The sequence below is a fragment of the Callorhinus ursinus genome, unplaced genomic scaffold (assembly GCF_003265705.2).
Source record: "Callorhinus ursinus isolate GAN/ISIS: 27379988/994484 unplaced genomic scaffold, GSC_fseal_2.0 scaffold3, whole genome shotgun sequence".
NCBI lineage: Eukaryota > Metazoa > Chordata > Mammalia > Carnivora > Otariidae > Callorhinus > Callorhinus ursinus.
This window is the reverse complement of record NW_027397065.1, coordinates 31,230,392-31,251,292: the sequence shown is the minus strand read 5'-3', so window position 1 is coordinate 31,251,292 and position 20,901 is coordinate 31,230,392. Positions and strand designations below refer to the sequence as shown.

Here is a 20,901-nt window from a genome sequence, read left to right as displayed (position 1 = left end):
TTAGGAGAGGTGAATGAGAGATGGCTGCCAATTGCCAGCCAACAGTATCTTTGAGATTTACCCTCAGCAATGCTCCAGTCTCCTCAGGAAGAAAATCAGTTTTTAAAAGTGTGAGAAGGACACAGCTTTTCCTGGAGATCTTCCAGCTTTGAGTTAATTAATCTCACTTCTGCAGCTGTGAAATGTTAAGGTATCACACAGGTCCATAGGGGCGCGGAAAGAAAACACTTAGACTCAAAAGGGTAACACTCGTTTGGATGTGTACATAGTCAGCAGGCAGGGCTCAGTCTGTGCTCTAATGAAGAACTGCAAACTTTAGGTCGTAAGGAAAGTTAGGACCTGTGGCAACTCTTCTAATTATTTTCAGGAGAACTCAATGTTAAAAGTTAGAAGGTTGGTAAGAACAGCCAGTTCTATTCCAGATTCCTCATGGTGAAGAAAGTGGAACCCAGAGAGGTCCCGCCCTTCAACCTGGATCTCATAGTAAGTAGAGCTCAAATTGAAGTCTTGGGTCCAAGAACAGCGTTTCAAATACATCAAGGTTTAAAGGGCATGAAATGTCAGCATATCAGAAAATATCGCTGGGAGGATACACAGAGCATGGGTACTTGTGGTTGCTTCTAACAGGGGAAAATGAGTAGACAGAGAACAGGGGTGGGAGGGAGATTTAATATTCACTGAATATCCTTTTGTACCTTTTGAATTTTGTGCTGTGTATATGTTACCTAATCAGAAAATAAATAATTTATTTTTATGAGTTCAACTATTGCTTTGTTTCCCCTATTGTGTCATGTTTGTGTAACACATTTTTTGATTCAGGCTTTTGATTCTGCAGAAGCAAGGTTAAGCACTTTGGAAGAGGTGATGGCAGCTGGTTACTACTTTGTGGCTAGAACAAGAAGAGTCTCCTGAACCTCAAGCCAATGCTTTTCCAGAGTTCCAATTTCCTCCCAATTTTGATTGTGGTACAATCTGGCAGGATAAAACCCCAGAGAAACACAAATCAATTAGCAGTCAGTGATTTCATTCACTTTAGTGCAGCGTATGGTCATTAACAAACCGTGATGGAAAGGTCTCCATTAGCTAAAACTGTCCTTTCTGAGACAAGGGAAGATGCAAAGGTGGGAATCCAGTGTAACTCACTAGTGAGCTCCTTCAATGGCAGAGCCATGTGCTAGAAGAATCAGGCTGCTCCTTGACCCAATCAGATTGTTGCCCAGCAGAAGTATGAAAATGACCATCAAAAGGGCAGTGGAACAGTGGAAGAGCTAGCCATCTGCTGGAGTTTTCCCAAACATAGTATTACAAGAAAGGATAGTCTGTAACGTATTCCACGGTTTTTTAATGCAGGAATCGAATATGAACTAGTAAGAGGAAACTGGTTCAGACTTCCCAAGCCGGTTTTTCTTTTGGTGTTTCAATTTTAAACTTTAGTCGATATGGAAAATTAGAATGTGGTATGTTAGACTTAAAAAAATAATAATCCTGCTGCTTCCTGTGTAGTAGGGAAAATATTCCTTCACTGGGTACTGAGACCCGAAGGCATTTTGAAGGGTGCAGAGGTGAGATTTACTTTACTTTCCCCTTAGGTATCTATGTATACCCCACCTATTAATACTGTTTACATAAGTATTATTTTAGTGGCTGTTAAACTGCTAAAGTCTAGAATTATCCTTACTTGCTATTTAGCTTACAGTACATCTTCTAAATGATGTCTTTGAAACAATCTAATAATACTGTCATTCATTAAATGCTCACTATATGTGACGCGCTGTGGTAAGTGCTTTATATGAATTTTTCCACTCAATTCTCACATCAACCCCATGAGGTACTTACAGAGGAGCCTCACAGAAGTTAAGTAATTTGCGCTAGTTAACACGTGGGAGAGCAAAGATTCAAATCCAGGCTGTTATTCAACCAGTATTTAATGACTGCCTATGTGGCAGGCATGAAAGGTAGAGGAGAAACAGCAGGGCTAATCCCTGCCTTCTTGAAGCTTATAATCTTTAGAAGTCTTTCTGATTCCAAAGTCCATGGTTTTGACATTAACATTGTACTACTTCCCTAGGTCTGTGCAAAGGAGAGCCACGATTTCTAAGGCAATTACTCCTAAGAGAAATTTCTGTTCTCCAATCCTCCTTTCTCCATGCTTACTAAAGTCATATTTCTGTTCTGTGCTCAGAAGATAAATTCTGTGCCCTTAAGAAGTATAAAGAGCAGTCTAGGAGCACAGGCTGTGGCAACAGACCTGGGTTCTGGGCCCTGCTGGTTCATTTACTAGCTGCCTGACCTTGAGCGAGTAATCCCTATGAGCTTTAATTTCCCCGTCTGCAAAAATCGGTATACTACCATTACGTGTACCTGTAGGGTTAACTAAATAAGATAATGAGCCCACCACATACTACACGTTCAGTAGCAAAGGGTCGCAGTTGTTATTAATAGGATTAGGGAACACAAGGAAACCTTGGGTACAGGTGTTACGAAGGTTTGTTTGTCTAGGCGCTTCTAGTAGCCTTCTGTTTGTATAGTTGTGTACAGGTATTTCTCTTAAAGGTGCACGCAATCCGATTGATCCCAATATCTGGGGCTTACATACGCAATAAATACTAGTTGAATGAACGAGTGACTGAAGGCAAGGTCAGTCTCAGCGAACTAAGAGGTTCAGATGTGGGGGACATACATAAAACAGAAACTTGATACAATCCCTCTCTTAAGTCAATGCCCTCGGTTCCCGTAGCCCCCTTCGAGTTTCACTGAACTTAGAATGTAAATGCAAATGGGCATAAACGTAAATATAAATGGATATACGGACACTTCGGGCCTCACCGTGTAGTTGTGAGATCAGATAAAACGCTGGATGGGAGAGCTTTTGTAAACGAACCTCCTCTACAAACGTGAGTGTGGCTCTGTATCAAACACAGCCCACGCCCACGCTGCAGTGGCAGGCGCCGAGCCCCCGCTCCGCCCCCTCTTCCTGGTTTTTCCCGGCAATCCGCCCCTCCGGCGTCATGTGACAGGGGTGCCCAGCCGGGACGAGCTCCTGATTGGCCGGGTTGCAGAACACCTCCCGATTGGCCGGAGGCCGGCGGGCCCCCGCCTCCCTCCTCCTCCTCGCCGCGGCCCACGTGAGGGGGGCGAGTCACGCGATTTCCGGGAACCCGTCAGGAAGGACATAAACAAAACAAACCGAGGCAGCATGGAGAGGGGCCGCGGCCCCTGCAGCGGAACCGGACCCAGCCCCTGAGCCGCCCCCACACCTACAGGTGAGCTCCGCTGCTGTCCGCCTGGAGCCCGCAGGGGCCTGGGCTGGGGGACTAGCCGGGCGGGGGGCGGAGGAGGGCCGCTGGCCTACGAGGCAGCAGCGCCGGGGCTCTGAGCCGGGCCGGCGCGGGGCGACCGGGACCAGGGCCGAGTCTGGGGGCGCGCGGGCCTCAGGTTGCCGCCTGCCGGTCACGGGGTCTCCGGCTCCCCTCCCCCACCCCCGGTCCGGGACGGTTATATAAAAGCGCGGGGTGGCTGTAGAGGGGACCCACGGGTGGGCGGCAGGCTAGGCCAGGGGTGGGCAACGCCAGGCGTCTGCCCTGCCGGGCTGCCCGGCCCTTCACTGCTGCCTCCGAGACCGGGGCCGTGGCTGCCGGCAACCGGCCTGTCAGAGAAGCTAGCGGGTGGGAGGGGCCGGGGAAGGGAGGGGAGGCGAGGCTGGCGGGGGAGGAGAGAGAGGGGCGTGTGAGGAAGGGCCGGGGCCACGAAGGTTGGAACCGGGCAGGCAGGAGACGAGGAAGCGCTGGCTGGGGGTGGGGGGGATCCAGGCAGGGGTGTCTCTGGGGTAGCCGCTCCCCCTTCCCGTCTCCGCCCCAGAGACGGGCGAAAGGGGCCTCCCTCCGGGATTTGTTTATATGTCTTCTCAAAGCAGCTTGAAGGGGCTCGTAGGCGGAGCCCTCAGCGCGGAGTGGCAGGCCGTGCCGCCCAATGGGATAGGCAGATGAAGGCTGCTGCGCCAATGGACGTGGGGGAGGCGGTGCCGCGGGGGCCCCCTCCCAATTGGTTAGGCTGTACCGGGGGTGGGCCGGGTGGGGCGGCCATGTTAGATGGGAGGGGACCGGTGGTGGTGGGTCACAGAGAGGGGAGGAGACAGGGCAAAGGGCGAGGGAGCCGGGCCGGGGGCGTTTCGGGTGTCCGAAGGCGAGTCCGATCGGACCAGGAAGTAGCTCAGGGGAGCCAGACCCCGACCCACCGCTCTCCCCTCCCGAGCAAAGGAGGCAGGGAAGTACCGAGGGCAGTCTAGCCGCCCCTGGGGGTGGTTCCTGGGACTAGATGGAGCTCAATCTCTGGATTCTCCCTCTTTCTCGGCCCTACCCTTCCTGACAAACACGGCCGCCAAACCCTGTAATTGCTTTCCTCTGACCCAAGAAAACAAACCTTTTTTGCTGTTTCTGAGCGGGCTTGAGCCTTAAGACTACCTTAAGAAGGTACTTGGATAGCTAGCGGTCTGAATTTCGGCACAAGGCCTCACATAGAGGGAGGCAGTGAGGAGGAAGTTCTGCTTTTCTGGATTTTGCACAGAAAACCAGGACTAGAAAAAGCCGAGAAAGTTAAGAGCTGGGTGGGGTTTCCATTTTTTCATCAGGGTACCTTCTAAAGATCGCCCCCGCACTTTCTAGCGCTAGTCCTAGTAGTAATTTGCCCCTCCTGTTTACATAAATTTGTAGCTCACGTGAATCAAGTTCATAAGAAAAGTGAGCCTTGAGAAAATTACAGATTTGAAGGTTCTTTAACTTTGTCTTGTGAATATCCTGCAGGTGAGGAATAGGAGCAAAATCTTATTTCTTTTTAAAAAGCAGAAAATAAGATTTTTATGTAAATTTGGTAATCTGTGGTAAACTGGTTGTCACTGATTGTACTTTTAAATATTTTTTTCCCATTTTCTTTTCATCCAAAATAGCTGGGAAAGCACCAGAGATGAAGGGGGAAATGGTATGAGTAATTAGAAAATCAGTTATTTTACTTTGTTTTCTGATTATTTTGGCATCCTGTCAGCCTTATTAAATGCTTGATTTAGCTTTATGTTAACATCACCTTACAACCTGTGACTGCACTGGTATTGTCAAGGGTACCAGGCTGTTTGTTGATGCACTTTGGTTAAGCATTTAGGGTATCATGCAGAGGCCATTCAGGAGTTGACTGTATTTATTTAGGAATTTGCATTATCTCCTATTTTGTTAACCGGAGAAAAATAATAATCGGTAAATAAATGATTTGTCGGTTTCTGTATTGTTTTGACATGCTTGACTCAGTTCTGTTAAGAATGATATGTAAAAATATAATCCCTCATTTTTTATAGACTTCAGTTCTTAAATATAACTTTTACAGCAAATAAAAGTATTAGTTTATTATTTATTGAATTTTCTTAAGAATGGCAGACAGGCACCTGGCTAGCTCAGTTGGTAGAGTATACAACTCTTGATCTCTGGTCCTGAGTTCTAGCACCTCACTGGACCTAGGGCTTACTTTAAAAAATAAAATAAGAATGGAAAATAGATCCAAGACTTACTTGGGTGTAATTCTTTTATATGACTTATATACTAGCTTTGGAATTTTTAGACTAGTAAGCATAGAAGAGGCTAAATACATCCAGAAGGAGAGATTTTGGATGTTCCACTTACCATCCCATTCTCTGTCATGACAATTGAAAACAGACTCTTAGACTATATCCTATTTGGTTTACTAGTTCACTCTGTGTGGATTCTTGGATGCCAGTGTAAGGACTGAAAGAATAACTTGTATAGTTCCATGGTGGTGGTTAACAATACAGTGACCGTGAAAGTACAGTGAGTTTGTATGTTTATTAATGTAGCATAGTTTTTAAAAAGAGTTAAACTACATCCACCAGTTGCTTTTAAAGTATAGTTTGTAGTCAGGATTGACAATTGTATGACTTGGAATTAATCAGCAGAGGTTTGTTTCCCTATGGGTTTTGTCTTGGATGTTTGCGAGAAAAATTCTCTTTCATTGTATTCAGTAGTTCATCTTCCAGGGTAGATAAACTCTTAGGCTAGACATAATTTGTCAGGTCATTAGTCTGATGATTTTAAGATAGAGGTTGACAGGACTTTTTCAATTCACGGTCAAATAGTAAATATTTAGCTTTGTGGGCCATTGTAGTCTCTGTCTCAGGTCTGCAAATTGCAGCATGAAAACAACCATAGATAACATGTTTGGGGCTGTATTCTAATAAAATTTATTTACAAGAACTGGCTGTGGTTGAAGGTTGTAGTTTATCAACCCCTGTCCTAAGACATCAGTCACTGGGTTTTAATTACTTAGATGTAAAGATATTGCAGAATATGTAAACATGCACTTCAGGTAGTAATTTGAGCACTTGCAGAATGTACATTATCTCTTGCCCTGAAGAATTTTTAGAATAAGAGCATAGGGCAGCATTGTATTCTATATTTTTATTTCATTTGCTAATAGATGTTTTCCTGGAAAAAAAAAACTTTATTTTTTTACTTTTTTAAAGTAGGCTCCACATCCAGTGTGGAGCCCAACATGGGGCTAGAACACATGACCCTGACATCAGGACCTGAGCGGAGATCAAGAGTCAGATGCTTAACCCACTGAGCCACCCAGGCGCCCCTGAAAAGATGTTTTAAAGCAAATGTTGGAATATTAAGTCCTATTTATTTTAGAGATGCATTCTGATTGAAAAGTTTTGGCTTTTTAAGATATTATACCTAAGAACCTTAATATAGTCAAGGGTATGGTCCTGTTGAGGTCTGAAAGTGCATCTAGTGTATCATTCCTAACAAAACTGTTTACAGCCGTTTGAAGAGATGTTAGTCAAATGAGTAAATACTTAACCCTCTGAGTTCTTACATATATCATGCAGTTAATTTGGGAGCCATACTGATGGTGCCATTGCCTGAGGTGTTTGTAGAATGACCTAAATAGGGTGGGATACTTTTTCAGACAAGATCCCAAAAGATACAGGTTGCTACCCCTCCCCTTCCTTGGAAAATGTGAAGTGATGCTAAGTGCCCACTGAAGTGGAGATGCTAAAACCCTACATAGGCAAATAGTTAATTTTTTCATGGGTAGCTTTTTGCTTTGTTTCTATGCAGTTATTTCTCCAGTTTGGTTGACTTGAACTGGGTTTTAAGTGCAAGAATGACAGTTGAGAAAGGAGAATATATTGACCTCTTAGAACGGAAAAGCATCAAGTGGCCTGTAATCTTGTTTCTAGTTCTAGTTAGCCTACTATTTGGCTGGGTGACTGTGGGTAATTAAGTTTATTAATTTGTAATGGGAGAGATTAATGATGTTTTCTGTCTCATAGTGGGATATTGGGAAGTTGTCAGTTACTGTATTCTCAAGCTCTTGTACTTTGAATATGCTAATACTTCCAGCTGCTTAGAACCACCTCTCAAATCTCTATTCAGTTTTCTTTTTCATAGGTTAATGACCTCTCAGTTTATCCTTATTCGCACTTGTACCACAGTACAGTATTTACCCATTTATGTCATCTACCTGGTGAGCAACTTGAGGTCAGAGTCTGCCTACTTTTATATCCCCAGTGCCTCACTCTGTGCCTGTCACCTTTTAGTGCTTCTGAACTTCCTAAATAAATGAGTGCATTGCTAAAAACTGCTTATCTGGAAGGTAATAAGTCAGTCTACTATTAGTAGAGATGTTGGGCTTAGTTGGAAGGGAGGAATTAATCACCATCTGCTGAAACAAAAAGCCTTCATTTAAAAATTGACCCGTTTGAGAAAGTTTATGGAAAAGCTATTTTGATGATGTCTAAAAATCCCTTTAATTCTTTTGTCAATTTTTTTCAGATACATTCCATTAGTTAGACTTGTTGAATATTCCTTCTAAGCATGCCCAGACAGACAGACACACACACACACACAACCTGTGCTTTTTCCTTTGGATTTGTCATTAACACTTAGCACACTTGGATCTCTGGGTGTTTGGCAAATGTGAGTGGAGCCTCATTTCTTAGAGGTTTGGGACAATTATTCATCTGTATAGCAGTGTTTCTCATCTTGGGGAAGTACTGTAAAGTCATTCTTGTTAATAAGTCTGGTTCACCCCAGGGGGGAGGGCTAGACATGGAGAGAGTTTGTTGCAGGGAGCTGCAGTGGGACTTGGTGACTGCACTACCATCCCACTGTATTGCTAGCCAAGCCTTGTGTGCTTTTTTACCAGTTCATGACCTTTCTAACAAAATCTGTATTGGAACTCTCCTCCCCAAACAACTTCTTAAATCACTCATCTTCCCACTAATTCCCGGCAACTCTGTTCATCTTGCTATTCTGTCCTTTTAACACCAAACCTACTTCTACATCTTTTGTTACAAAGTCATGTTTTACTTATTTATCTTTGGGTGTTGTTGACATTGACAGTTTCCCATGAAAGCATTATGAGCTTGCTAATTTTTTGTCCTCCAGTTTTCTTCAGATTCTTCTTGTACACATATTTTCTTTAGTTTATAGTGTTCTGCCTTTGAGAGTTTAAGGTGCTTTTATTTTTATTTTAGAGAGGAATTTCCATCTTTGACTGCTACACACTATTCCTGATGCAGTTTGCCTTCTCTTTTATATTTTTGCCATTCAACAGAAATTTAAAGCATTACAAAAAAAAAAAAAAAAACTTTAAGGAAAGGTCCTTGATGGTATGGGGAGAAACTAGGGGTAGGGTGCCTGTACTCTTGTTCAAAAGATTCACTCTAGAAATCCTTTAAACAGCAAGGCTTCTAGCTTTCTACTTGTGTTTTATAAGGTGTATAAAATTTCTTACTTGTAAAGGACTTTACAGTTTTGTGAAGTGCTTGTTAGTAAGGGTTTTCATCCTTACTATTGAATTCTCTACTAGAGTTGCCCATGGACTAATAGAGGAAACAAGACCTTGCAGTTTAACAGTAGGATAATTTTTAGAACAACATGTTCTGAAAATACGGAAGAGGGACTACTAGCTCTGCCTGAGAAAGTTGGAGGAAAGTTGGAGAAGCTTCACAGAAGAGGTCCATTTGAACTGGGTTTTGAAGACCAGTGAAGGAAGCATTCTGTGTCCAGTCAAGGAGGTATAAAAGGTATATGCGGGGCATCTGGCTGGCTCAGTCGGTGGAGCACGTGACTCTTGATCTCAGGGTCATGAGTTTGAGCCCCACATTGGGCATGGAGCCTACTTAAAAAAGAAAATAAAAGATGTATGTGATGTGTGGGGTGGGCTTGGATATGAGAAGGCGTCACCTAAGACAGGGCCACCAAGAGGGCATAGATGGAGGAGGAGGAAGAGACTAGTTGCGGTGAGATTTAGGAGGAAAGGGCTTTTTTGTTTTCCTCTTGTCCCCTCCTTCTCTTGGGCCTGCTCTACGCTGTCAGGTCTCTGGTCCCTTCACTTTGTGGCTTTGACTTTGATTAGATGATCTCTTTTCCCATAGTTTTTGGTTTTTCTTTCAGTCTTTCATCGAGATCTGACACACCTCTCTTCTCTCTTGTAATCCGTCAGTACCAACATAACCTTTTTTTCTGACCTAATGTGTCCCTTGCCTTTATCTCATATCTCACCTCCTTGCTTCCATCCCTTTCTTTATTCCCTTTGGGTTTCTTTCCCCCCTTTTTTTGACTCTTTTTTAATTTTTTTTTAAGATTTTATTTATTTATTTGTCAGAGAGAGCACGTGCACAAGCAGGGCGAGCAGCAGGCAGAGGCAGAGGGAGAAGCAGGCTTCCTGCTGAGCAGGGAGCCCCATGTGGGACTCGATCCCAGGACCCCGGGATCATGACCTGAGCTGAAGGCAGATGCCTAACCGACTGAGCCACCCAGGCGTCCCTTGACTCTACTTTTCCTCTTCATTTTTGCTTTATTTAAAAATAAAACAAAAACATTCTTTCACACGATCTACTTCTTTGCATTTGAACAGCAGCGAATGTCTGAGTTGATTCCCTTTTGGGAAATCTTGTGAGATCAACTTGGCTTTGATACCGTTCCAAGTACTAATTATCCATCTCCATGAATTTTCCTTTTAAGAAGCATTTTCATTTGTATTCAGAGATGCCATTTCTTATAGGCTACAGTGCAGAATATAACCACTTATATGCTGTGTTTTCTACTTGAAACTGTTCTATGACAAGATTCAATTCAAATCTCACCTTTTCCTGAAACTTTCCCAAACTTACCCAGGTAGAGATGTAGTTCTCTTCTCTGTAGTTTTATAGTGTTTTCTAAACACCTAAGCTTTACTGAGGTATAATTTACGTAAAATAAAATTTACCTAACTTTTAGTTTTGACAAATCTATGCAGTCATCTGACTACCTCTACAGTCATGATACAGAACATTTCCATCACCACAAAAAGTTCCTTCATGACCCTGCTTCACCCCTGGCCCCAATCACTGATTTACTTCCTATCACTGTAGTTTTGTCTTTACTGGAATTTCATCTAAATGCAATCATAGAATGTGTTGTCTTTTGAGTCTGATCGCTTATAATGTTAATAATGCTTTTGAGATTTCATGTCATTTCGAGTATCAGTTGAGTACTTGTTATTGTATGGATATACCACAATCCATCCATTTTGGGTTTGCTTCAAGATTTTAGGCCATTTTGAGTAAAGCTACTATAAACATTCATGTAGAGGTGTTTTAAATACCTCTCTTATCATTAATTATCTTTTATATGGAGGTCCAGTTGCAGAATGCTTAAGAGTGAAAGACCTGAAGTTAACTGTATTCTCAAACAGGCTTTTTGCTAGTGCTGTGATTTTTAATAGCATCTCATCTGTCAGCTTAGGCACCTCATCTGTAAAATGGAACTGGGGTGGATTGTAGCAAGCTAGGGAGCATAGGCCAGGTTAAAGGGGTAATTCCTTTCAGTTGAGTGATTCAGGTGATGTTGCTGGGAATATGTACCCAGTGATTTTCTTTTTCCCCCAAGACAGTGACATTTGTTAATAGGACTCAGAAATTTTACATGAAATTTCCAATTTAAATGCTGGCATTTAAAGTTTAATTTTTTAAAAACACCAGTGAGGGAGCCGAACAAAACCCATATGTAGATTGATTTGTGGCTGCAGTCCAGTTTGGGGCCTTTACTTTACATCTTCAGTTAACTTTGTATTTCCTTTTAAAATGTTTATAGTCCTGGTAGAGTGAACTTGTTGGGACTTTGCTACCTAATAGCTTAGCATAATAACTTGCTGGTTGTCCAACCTCCCAAGTTAAAAGACTAAACTAATGAATTACTATAAACAAATTTTATTCTTTCCTCTGCTAGGAGGGATAGAAGAATTCTGAGTGTCTGATGGAGGGTGGGCTCAAGTTCTTGTTACTCTTTGTACTTCTCCTCTGATTGATAGCTGCTGATTATATTCATAGTTATGTTTTCCCAGATATTTGGGTAGTCCATCTGCTTTGTTTGGTTTATTCTGAATCCTGTTGAGACAAGTATAGTATAAACTGTGTATTTGTATTTATTAGAAACTGTATAAGGTGTTATGGATATAAAGATAAATTTTGTGTAAGTCCATTCCCTTGGGTTACCCAGAATCTCTGGTGAAGCCAGTATAAAACTAACTATAAAAAAGAGATGAGTTCTGTGTAATGGTTTGAACAGTTAGAGCAATAATCTCTCTGAAGAAGCCCTTTCCCCTTGTAATTTACTTGCCAAGTCTTTTTTTTTTTTTAAGATTTTTTTTTTTTTTTATTTTTAAGTAATTTCTACACCCAGTGTGGGGCTTGGACTCACAACCCTAAGATCAAGAGTCACCTGCTCCATGGACTGAACCAGCCAGGCGCCCCTACTTGCCAATTCTTTATTGTGTACAGAGATGACTAGTTTGAAGCTTTATGAATTACTTTGTGAATCCAAAGATTCTTTTGCTGATTAAACCAGCATAATTGACATTGACCCTCATGAAGCCAGGGCAGGGATGTTAAATGACCTGTGTTGCCTGCAGATCCCTTATCTACCCTAGTTCCAAGCAGTTGGGTTTTTGTGATAATGAAGTGTGAAATTTAGACAATCTAGGATTCTGAGTTGAGTTCAGGTTTATACTTTCAGTAGCTGAACACTCCAGGAACATCTTATAACAAGAAAGGAATCTTAGGATAAAAAGTAGCCACAATTTATTGAGTTATCTGTTTTGTGTCAGGGCACATATTATTGTGAGTCACAAAATCCCTGAAAAGTAAAACGGGGAATTCTTGTATTTACAAATAAAAGAAGGCAGGTAAGAATCTGGAATAAAATTCCAAATACTCATAAAGCAGAACCTTTTATCTTGAATCTAGAGTTTGCTTCTCACAGAGCAAGCCTTTAGGAGTATTAGAGCCAAAGAGGCAGCCAACCTTTCTCAGTGTTGAAATAAATGATTGCAAAACTGTATTCACAACCTCTTTGTAGCCTTATGTCCAAAACCTCTGTACCAGCTGTTCTATAGCCCTGTGTCAGTGGTATAGCCCATTTCACACAATAGGAAGGAATTTGAAGAGGATTTCAAAATTGTATATATTCTTGCTACTTTTAGAAGAGTGTCAAATCTGGGAAAGGAGGGAGGAGACAAAGTTTGAGGAAGAACCTACATCTCTGATAACAGGAGTGCTGAAGTTGTTAGGCTACATCCAGAGTGTCTTGGGACAGCTATTCCCCTGGAATCTTGCATTATGGTTCAAATGTGTTTGCCTGCACCACTGTTTCTGTGCTGCTGCCTTTAAGCCTGCTGTTCCCTTTTTACATTTTACATACAGAAACTAAATGATTCTTTAAATTTTAGTGTTTAATCTGCATAAAATATTTTGTTTTAATTAAAATGGGGGTGGGGAGAGAACAGTGTAACCTGTATCAGTCCAATGCCTGGGTTCAGTTAGCTTCAATAAATTTTAATCCTACTCCTCCTTCTGCCCTCTCCTCACTAGACAAGAATTCTCTCTGGTCTTCAGAATTTACTGAAATTCAAATAATACTTTTCCTGGAAGTGTAAAAGAAAACTCAGGAGTACAGTTTTCAATATTTTTATTATATGTTACTGTAGTGGTTCAAGACTCAAATTAGCAAGCTAACTACTAGATAATTTCAGAGCACATAAAAGATGCTTGATACATATACAAGTTGACCTTTGAACAACATGGGGGGTTAGGGGGCACCGACCCTCTCTCCCCCCATACAGTTGAAACTTGTGTATAACTTTTGACTCTCCCCAAACTTAACTACTAATAGCCTGCTGTTCACCAGAAGCATTGTGGAGAACATAAACAGTTGATTAACACATATTTTGTATGTTATGTATATTATATATTGTATTCTTACAATAAAGTAAGCTGGAGAAAATATTAAGAAAATCATAAGGAAGAGAACATACATGCACAGTACTACTACTGTACTTACTGAAAAAAATCCACGTACAAGTGGACCCACACTGTTCAAACCTGTTATCCAAGGGTATTCTAAATGACTGACTTCTTCGCAGTGTCCTCTTTGTATATGAACAAAGTTGCAGCTCTGACTCCTTATCCAGAGGGACCTGTGGTCTTAGGGGATTTCCCATTCATTGTCAGTCAGCTCTTGTGTGGATGCCTGTGCTGGGCAAGGCATTGCTTTTGGTACTGTAGCGAAACAGAGATGAGATATAATGGTTGTTCCCAAAAGACTTTACAATCTGGTAGTGGAGACAAGGAATTAGGGAGGAGGAAAAGAAAAACCAGTGTGAGCAAAGGCATGAAAGGCCAGAGCCTCACTGTTGGAAATTCTGAGTGGAGTGAAGTGTGATTATAAGTACCTCAAGGATTTGGTGAAATTGTAAGATCAAGCTAATATTAGTGTTATAGAACAGTAGTGGAAGATGAGATTGGAAAGATCGTTTCATTGTGTCTGAATATTTTGAGCATTATCCAAGAAATCTTTGGGAGTTGCTGAAAACTTATGGTCATAGTGCTAATACCAAGTGGTGGTTCAGGGAGAAAATATAATAGAACATAAGAACTTGGGGGGGGGCAGCTGGAGACAGGAAGATCTGTAGGGCAACTATTGGGATGGTAAATATAAAATGATGAGGCCCAAGTAAAGGGTTGAGAAAGTGGGAAGGGCAAAGACGAACAGATGCGTGTGTGCTAGGTACAAGGTAAGTTGTCAGTATGTCTTTGTTAAAGAGAACTGGCATGATTTAACAGAATCAGGGAGGAGAAAGAAAAGAGTCAGTACTGAGATCAGTGTTGCGTGCCTGGATGTCTGAGAATGACGGTACTACTGACAGAATGGAAATGTTTGAAGAGGGAGGTGTGGCATGTTGTGTCTGAGGTCATGGGATGTGAGTGAACAGGGAAATACCTGGTTCTCAGATGGTAAGGCTCATGCATTCATGCGTTTAGACTGAAGATGTAGATTTGGGAGTCCTCTGGAGAAGAGGCACTGCAAGTAGGGATGGTCTCTATAATGATAGGTTTGCACAGAGGCATTTACTGAATGACCACAGATAAATCTCTTACCCTTATCGAACTTTTTTTATTAATGTAAAAATGGTTGAACAGAGGGTAGGGGATGACAGTTATGCTAATATGTACCCTAACTACTTCATCAAGTTGTTTTATCAAATGACAGGGCATAGCAATGTGCTTGTAGTCTATAAACAGTGATACAAATATAAACTGTGAATATTTTGTTGCCAGGGGTAACCAAATGTGACTGGGGTTAGAAATACATTCTTTGGTTCTGTCTAAAACTGTCCCATGCTCTTGCTCTTGTGCTCTGGACAACTTAATTGACGTGTATCAATGCTGCAGAAAGCCCATAATATCTTGTAATTGATAGTTTTCAGAAATAAAAAGTAGCTCTTCCTGTTCAGCTCACATTGATCCAGACACCTACTTTAATGGTCTTTCTTTTTCGTTCCCAAAGAGTTTTTTTTTTTTTAAGATTTTAGTTATTTATTTGACAGATCGAGAATACAAGTAGGCAGAGAGGCAGGCAGAGGGAGAGGGAGAAGCAGGCTCTCCGCTGAGCAGGGAGCCCGATGTGGGACTCAATCCCAGGACCCTGGGATCACAACCTGAGCTGAAGGCAGCCGCTTAACTGACTGAGCCACCCAGGCGCCCCCGTTCCCAAAGGGTTTTAACTAAGCCTCCCTGGTTTCTCTGTAGGTGAAAGATTAAAGTTCAGCAGAAATCTTTGGAAAGGAATGGAATAAAATTCTGAGAGGTCTTGTGTCTTCCTCCAAGACTGCATTCTAAGGAGAGAGATTTTTGAGATTCAGTATCTTTTCTTAGCTCCTCAGGATTCTTAGTAAAATGTAATTATTTTGTTTAATTAAATGTGGCAAACCTAACTCAACCCCCATATTTTTAAAACTCTCTCAGTGTGAGGATAAAAAGGGACTATTGTATTGACCCAGGTCCACAAAGTGGTATGGTAAAAGGATCGTATCTCCTTATAGGGTCATGATGAGTACTGCTTGGCTAGGAAAATGATCTTTTCTCACCCAATCTGAGGGAAAAGATATGTCTTCTTTCTCTTTAGCCTCCTCTTTTCTTCAAGACCAGCAGCCACAGGGTTTGGAAAATAAATAATGGGGGTCTTTTGCTAATAATTCCAGACATAAACTATAATCATCTAGTTTGAAGTGTACTTACTTGTCTTCTATATTTTGGAGTCCAGAGAACTGCTGTTGAAGGGTAGAGAATGGGGATTCACCTGAAGTTGTGTTCACAGGATTTATATCACATACTTAAGGGAGAATGTGGCCTCCACCATTCACCCAGTGTGTTCCTTGCGTGAGCAGCATATGCTTCCTCAGTGGTTTGGGAATTTGCGGATCTCTGATTTCTGCTGTGCCATGAAACGGGTAGTGGCTTGATTGAGTAAACATCTGAAGAACTATTTTGTTGAGTAGAACTATTTTGCTTACTATTTTGCTGCACAGTTTTCAGAAGGAAAGGAATTGTTGAGTGGGACATATGACGTATGGCAGGATGGATGGAATGTGGCTGACGGGTCCTGGTCTGCAAAGGAGCTTGGGCAAACTCATAAACTGTCTTTCTTGCCAAACGGGAACCTCATGGGCTATATGTACATGATGTATAAACCTAAATTACCAAGTCAGTGGTCCTTCCTCCCTTCCCTCCCCTCTCTTCCCTTTTTTTCATCTTTACGTGGGGATTAAGCCTCAGGGGAAATGACTTATTTAAGTTAGAGGGTCAGGACAGTTACCACATCTTAGAACTGTGGATCTGGTACAGTTTAAAGACAATAGAGAGAAAACCCAGGAACTCTGCACACATGAAAGAAAGGATGAGCATGAACCAGCAAAGATTAGGAAAGAACAAAATAAACCATAGTATGTGAATTATATAACGGTATAAATGTGTTGGAGTTTCTTACCTCAAAAAATTTTTAAAAATACTTTTCATTGTAAAACAAATTTTTCCATTTAAACCATTTTTAAATGTACAGTTCAGTGGCATTAAATACATTGACAATCTTGTGTAACTATTTCTAGAACATTTTCCTCATCCTAGACAGAAACTCTGCCCACTAAACAGTAACTCTCCTGGCGTCTGGTAACCTCTATTCTACTTTCTGTTCTGTGAGTTTGCCTATTCTTGTACCTCGTATAAGTGGGATTATGTAATATTTGTCCTTTTGTGTCTGGTTTATTTCACTCAGCGTAATGTTCTTAAGGTTCATCCATGATCAGAATTTCATTCCTTTTTATGGCTGAATAATGTTCCATTGTATGAATCACTGTATTTTGTTTATCCATTCATCTGTTGATGGCCACTAGGGTTGTTTCCACCTTTTGACTGTTGTGAAAAACATAGCTGTGAATATGGGTGTGTATGTATCTGTTTGAGTCCCTGCTTTCAGTTCTTTTGGGTATCCAGATGTGGAATTGCTGGATCATATGGTAATTCCATGTTTAACTTTGTGTAGAACTGCTAAAGATTCCCAGCTGCACCACTTTGCATTCCTACCAGCATTGCACAAGGGTTCCGGTTTTTCCATATCCTCCTCAATATCCTCGACTTGTTATTTTCCATTTTTTCGATAATAACCATCCTAATGGGTGTGTCAAAAATTTTTTTAACATCTACTCTGTTGAATGTTGGATGACTCAAAAGTGCTACTTACTATTGTGAGGAGTCAGTTCCCTTGAGTCAACTAAATGGGAACAGTGCCCTAAGCCAGTGGCATATAAAAGGGGAGGTGTAGGGATTTGGGCCATCATATATATAGTATCTGCTTTTTCATAAGACATTTTCATTTATATTGGTTTATATTTTTCAACCTTTGAAAAATATTATGGACTCTCAGGAATCATCTGAAACCCTCGGATTCAGAAGAGGCAAAATTTAGGGGCTCTTGGATGTGTGTAGGCTGCCTGGCACTCCAGTCAGCTCTTGGGTTTGGCTTTCAAAGTTTGGATTAGTGGTTTAAGCAGTCCCAGGGATGAGCTTTTGGTAAAAGTCCTTTGGCCTTACCTATTGGTGATTTACCTTACTTCACCTTTTGCCTTGCCTAATGTACATAGTAAGCCTCAACATATTTTCAAGTAGAGAACCAAAAAAACCAGGGTAGGACCTGGTAAAAAAAAAAAAAAAAAGCTATGAAAGATATTGAGCCATGGCCATCTTCAAGTGATACCATTACTGCTCATAAATCAGTCATTTGCTCCATATCATTTGTAGGAGAGGAAAGCTTTTCCTCTCTTCCCTTCTAGGTTCTAGGTTCTTTGGCTGGTCTGATATAAATAAATTGACACAAGACAGATGAACAGAAGAAAAACAAATTTTAATTTTATATGTATGGGAGCTCATCAAAATACGAGATTCAAAGAAGTGACCAAAGCAGGCAACTTTTATACCTTTTAGACAAAGAAACAATAAATCTGTTAAGAGTTGACAAAGATGTTTGGGCTTGGGGTAGCAAATTAATGAAGAAATAAGGTTTATTTATATAGCCTTCTTGGCCCTGAATTGCCTATCTCTGGCACTAAGGATGCTTTCTTTCTCCCAGGTGCAGGGAGGGTACCTCTCACATGGGGAAATTTATTTCTTGCTTTCAGGGCAACAGAGGAAGGTCAGAGTCTCTTTATTGCACTAGCTCTTTCTTGAGTAACTTCAATTAAAAATAATATGTGAGGGCAGCATATTGGGGCAGCCTGCCCTGAACCCCTATCACATTGCTTCAGGGAGCCAGTTTTCTGTTAACAGAGTATTTTCCTGTGCCTAGGCGCTGTTGTTGAATAGTTTTGAATGAGCCCAGGTACAGAAAATCTGTTGGCAGATATTTCTGATGGACAACAGTCTTCTTTCCCTTGGAAGAGTCACAAAACTGTATTGAGAACTGATGAGCCAGAGCTGCGAAAAAAAGGAATTCATGGGGTGCCTGGGTGGCTCAATCGTCCTGGGATAGGGTCCCGTGTCAGGCTCTCTGCTCAGCAGGGAGTCTGCTTCTCCCTCTCCCTCTCCTGGGTGTGCTGTCTCTCAAGTAAATAAAAATCTTTGGGGGAAAAAAAAAGGAATTCCTAACTAGAAAATTGATTTAGCCTTTCCTTTAGGGTTTTGTGGGTTTTTTGTAGTTGTTTTTAATAACACTAGTCTTGGTCTGCTTGAGGGCAGGGTAGAGGACTTTAGGATCAAGGAAGTTTGGGAAATCCTATCTGCGCTAGTCACCTTTTGGTGATTTATAATGCACATTAGTACCTAGCACCTTAAAGTTTGCAAGAAGCCCTACATGGAGTCAATGTATCAGTTTTATTTAATGTGGTGTTTTCTAAACCTCATAACCCTTTTATTGAATAACCATTTAACATTCCTTGGAACAAATATTTCTTAGGTTACACATTGGGAAATTAGACCATTGCTTTTAGTGTACATAACTTTAATATCAAAGCTGTGAGTAAAATATGGATATTCTTAAGCCCAAAGAAGTGTGAAGGCATCCTGAAGAGCAAGTTGTTACACCTTCCTCTTGTTATTTGGCCATCTAAACATCAATATACCCTTTGTATATGGCTCCCTGGTATAGGAGATGATTTGGGAGCAGTGTATCATTATGGAAGATTCTGTGCAATGGTAATTACTGTAGAAACCTTTATTATTTTTTCTTTTCTTTCCACTTTTGGGTGGTGAATTTTGTTGTTCATGGTCGTTTCACAATAAATGGTACCAAGAATTTTGGAAATTGGTACTTGGAATGGTACCAAGAATTCTGGAAAATGGGTGCAAAACCTTGGGGATAAAGATAATTGGTTGTGACCTTGGGTCATTAGTTTCAGAGAATGAAAAGACCTTTTACTGCTTGGGGTAAAATTGGCCCTTCACCCTTCCTGTTTGCTGCTGGGAAAAGCACCTAAGGACCTTTAACTATCCCAGGAGGAAATGCTCAACTCTTAACATGATGGATACCCTCTCTTTGGGAAATGGTGTCTTTAAAACATTCAGCCTTGCTGCCAGTAGCCGTCACAGATGTTGAGTTTCTGAGATGGAGTAGGTGTGGCACAAAGGAAAGCATTGGCAAAATATACCTGTTGATAATAATCACCTTTCAGATTTATTTTATTAGTACATCCTAATTTAATATCTCATTCAATTCTCATAACATCCCTGTTATAGTTAAAGGAGAATAATTGTCATTCCTCAGTGGGGTGCTAAGGCATAAATTTAAATAACTTGCTCAGATTCATAAGACTGCTTAGTTTTAATTATGGGATCAAAACTGGATTCCAAGTCTCCTGTCAAGTGCTCCAAACAAGTGCTCTTTTTGCTAACTGCATTGACAACCTAGTTTTGATGTCAAGTGTTTAAATAAAATTAAAAAAAAAAAAGTTTCTCCTGCTATGCAAAAGTAGAGTGCTCCTATGAAACCTTTTGTAAGCTGAAATGGCATAAAGTGGAGAAGCACTTACCATTAATTATGTGGAAAAATTTTGAGCATTCCCAGGCCAGAAAATAACCTCTCATAGGATTTTCTGATACCTTAGGATACATCTTGCCAATGCATGCACAAAATAAATCGAGATAAAGCACAGATGTTCACAGACACAGTTCAGAACTGTGGCAACTTGGTACTGAGATGCTGAGTGGTTCCCAGGGAAGGAGCTGGGTAGGGTACCTGCTGCTGTGCTTGGGTTGTGTTCTGCCTCTGTAATGGCCCAATGGACAACAAACGCTTAACACTGTTTTCACCTATTTTCATAAAAACACAAATCCTCTTTGGATTTCCTTCAGTTAGCAGAAACAGGTACCAGTGTAGGTCTTCGTAAAAGCGAAGTGGTGTAACATAAACTTCAAAAAGTGGGGTTACCTCTATTTGCATTTGTATTTTATGGCTTTATGGCTTAGAAGATTCGGTGGCTAGGAAACTAGTATTATTAGTAGTATTGTTTTCTTTCTAGAAATGAGAAAGAGGCTTAGAAAGATTGACCTACCCAGTGTTACATAGTTTGCAAATGAGAGCTGCAACTAGAACTTAGCCCTCTTTTGTCCACTGTTTTCCCTGATAAACCAAGCTATTGGTAGATGGTGTCTTTAGTTGATGGCAATGAGTATTTATTTAGTAGAACTTAATCTTTTCTCAGTCTTCAGCCCTGTTGCTTAGTAAGGGTAAACTTAAGATTTTAGAGAGTATCACTCTTTTCTCCCAGATCCAGGTTATAGACCAGGATTATACTGACCCACTTCATTGAACGCATCACTTGAATCATACACCTTTTTGGAGTTGGAAGTAATAGATCTAGAAAAGGCAGCTGATCAGGGTGCCCAGATGGCTCAGTCAGTTAAGCGACCGACTCTGGATTTCGGCTCAGGTGATGATCTCAGGGTTGTGAGATCGAGCCCCACATCGCTAAGATTCTCTCTCTCCTTCTCCCTCTGCCCCTCCCCACCCCAAGAAGGAAGGAAGGAAA

General features: G+C 41.3%; 1 protein-coding gene across 7 annotated transcripts in view; it reads left to right on the top strand.

Annotated features, from left to right (window-relative positions):
- The first annotated feature begins 3,151 nt into the window (after nt 1-3,151).
- Nucleotides 3,152-20,901, top strand: part of CREBRF (CREB3 regulatory factor) — a 55,879-nt gene continuing 38,129 nt past the window's right edge. For 5 of the 7 annotated variants that reach the window (XM_073889894.1, XM_025867023.2, XM_073889885.1 and 2 more), the window contains exon 1: nt 3,159-3,263. The gene's annotated coding sequence lies outside the window, so the exon portion shown is untranslated. Of the gene's footprint in view, nt 3,264-4,154; nt 4,800-20,901 lie in introns of those variants that run through there. The other 2 variants (XM_073889897.1, XM_073889889.1) reach the window with 2 other exon arrangements.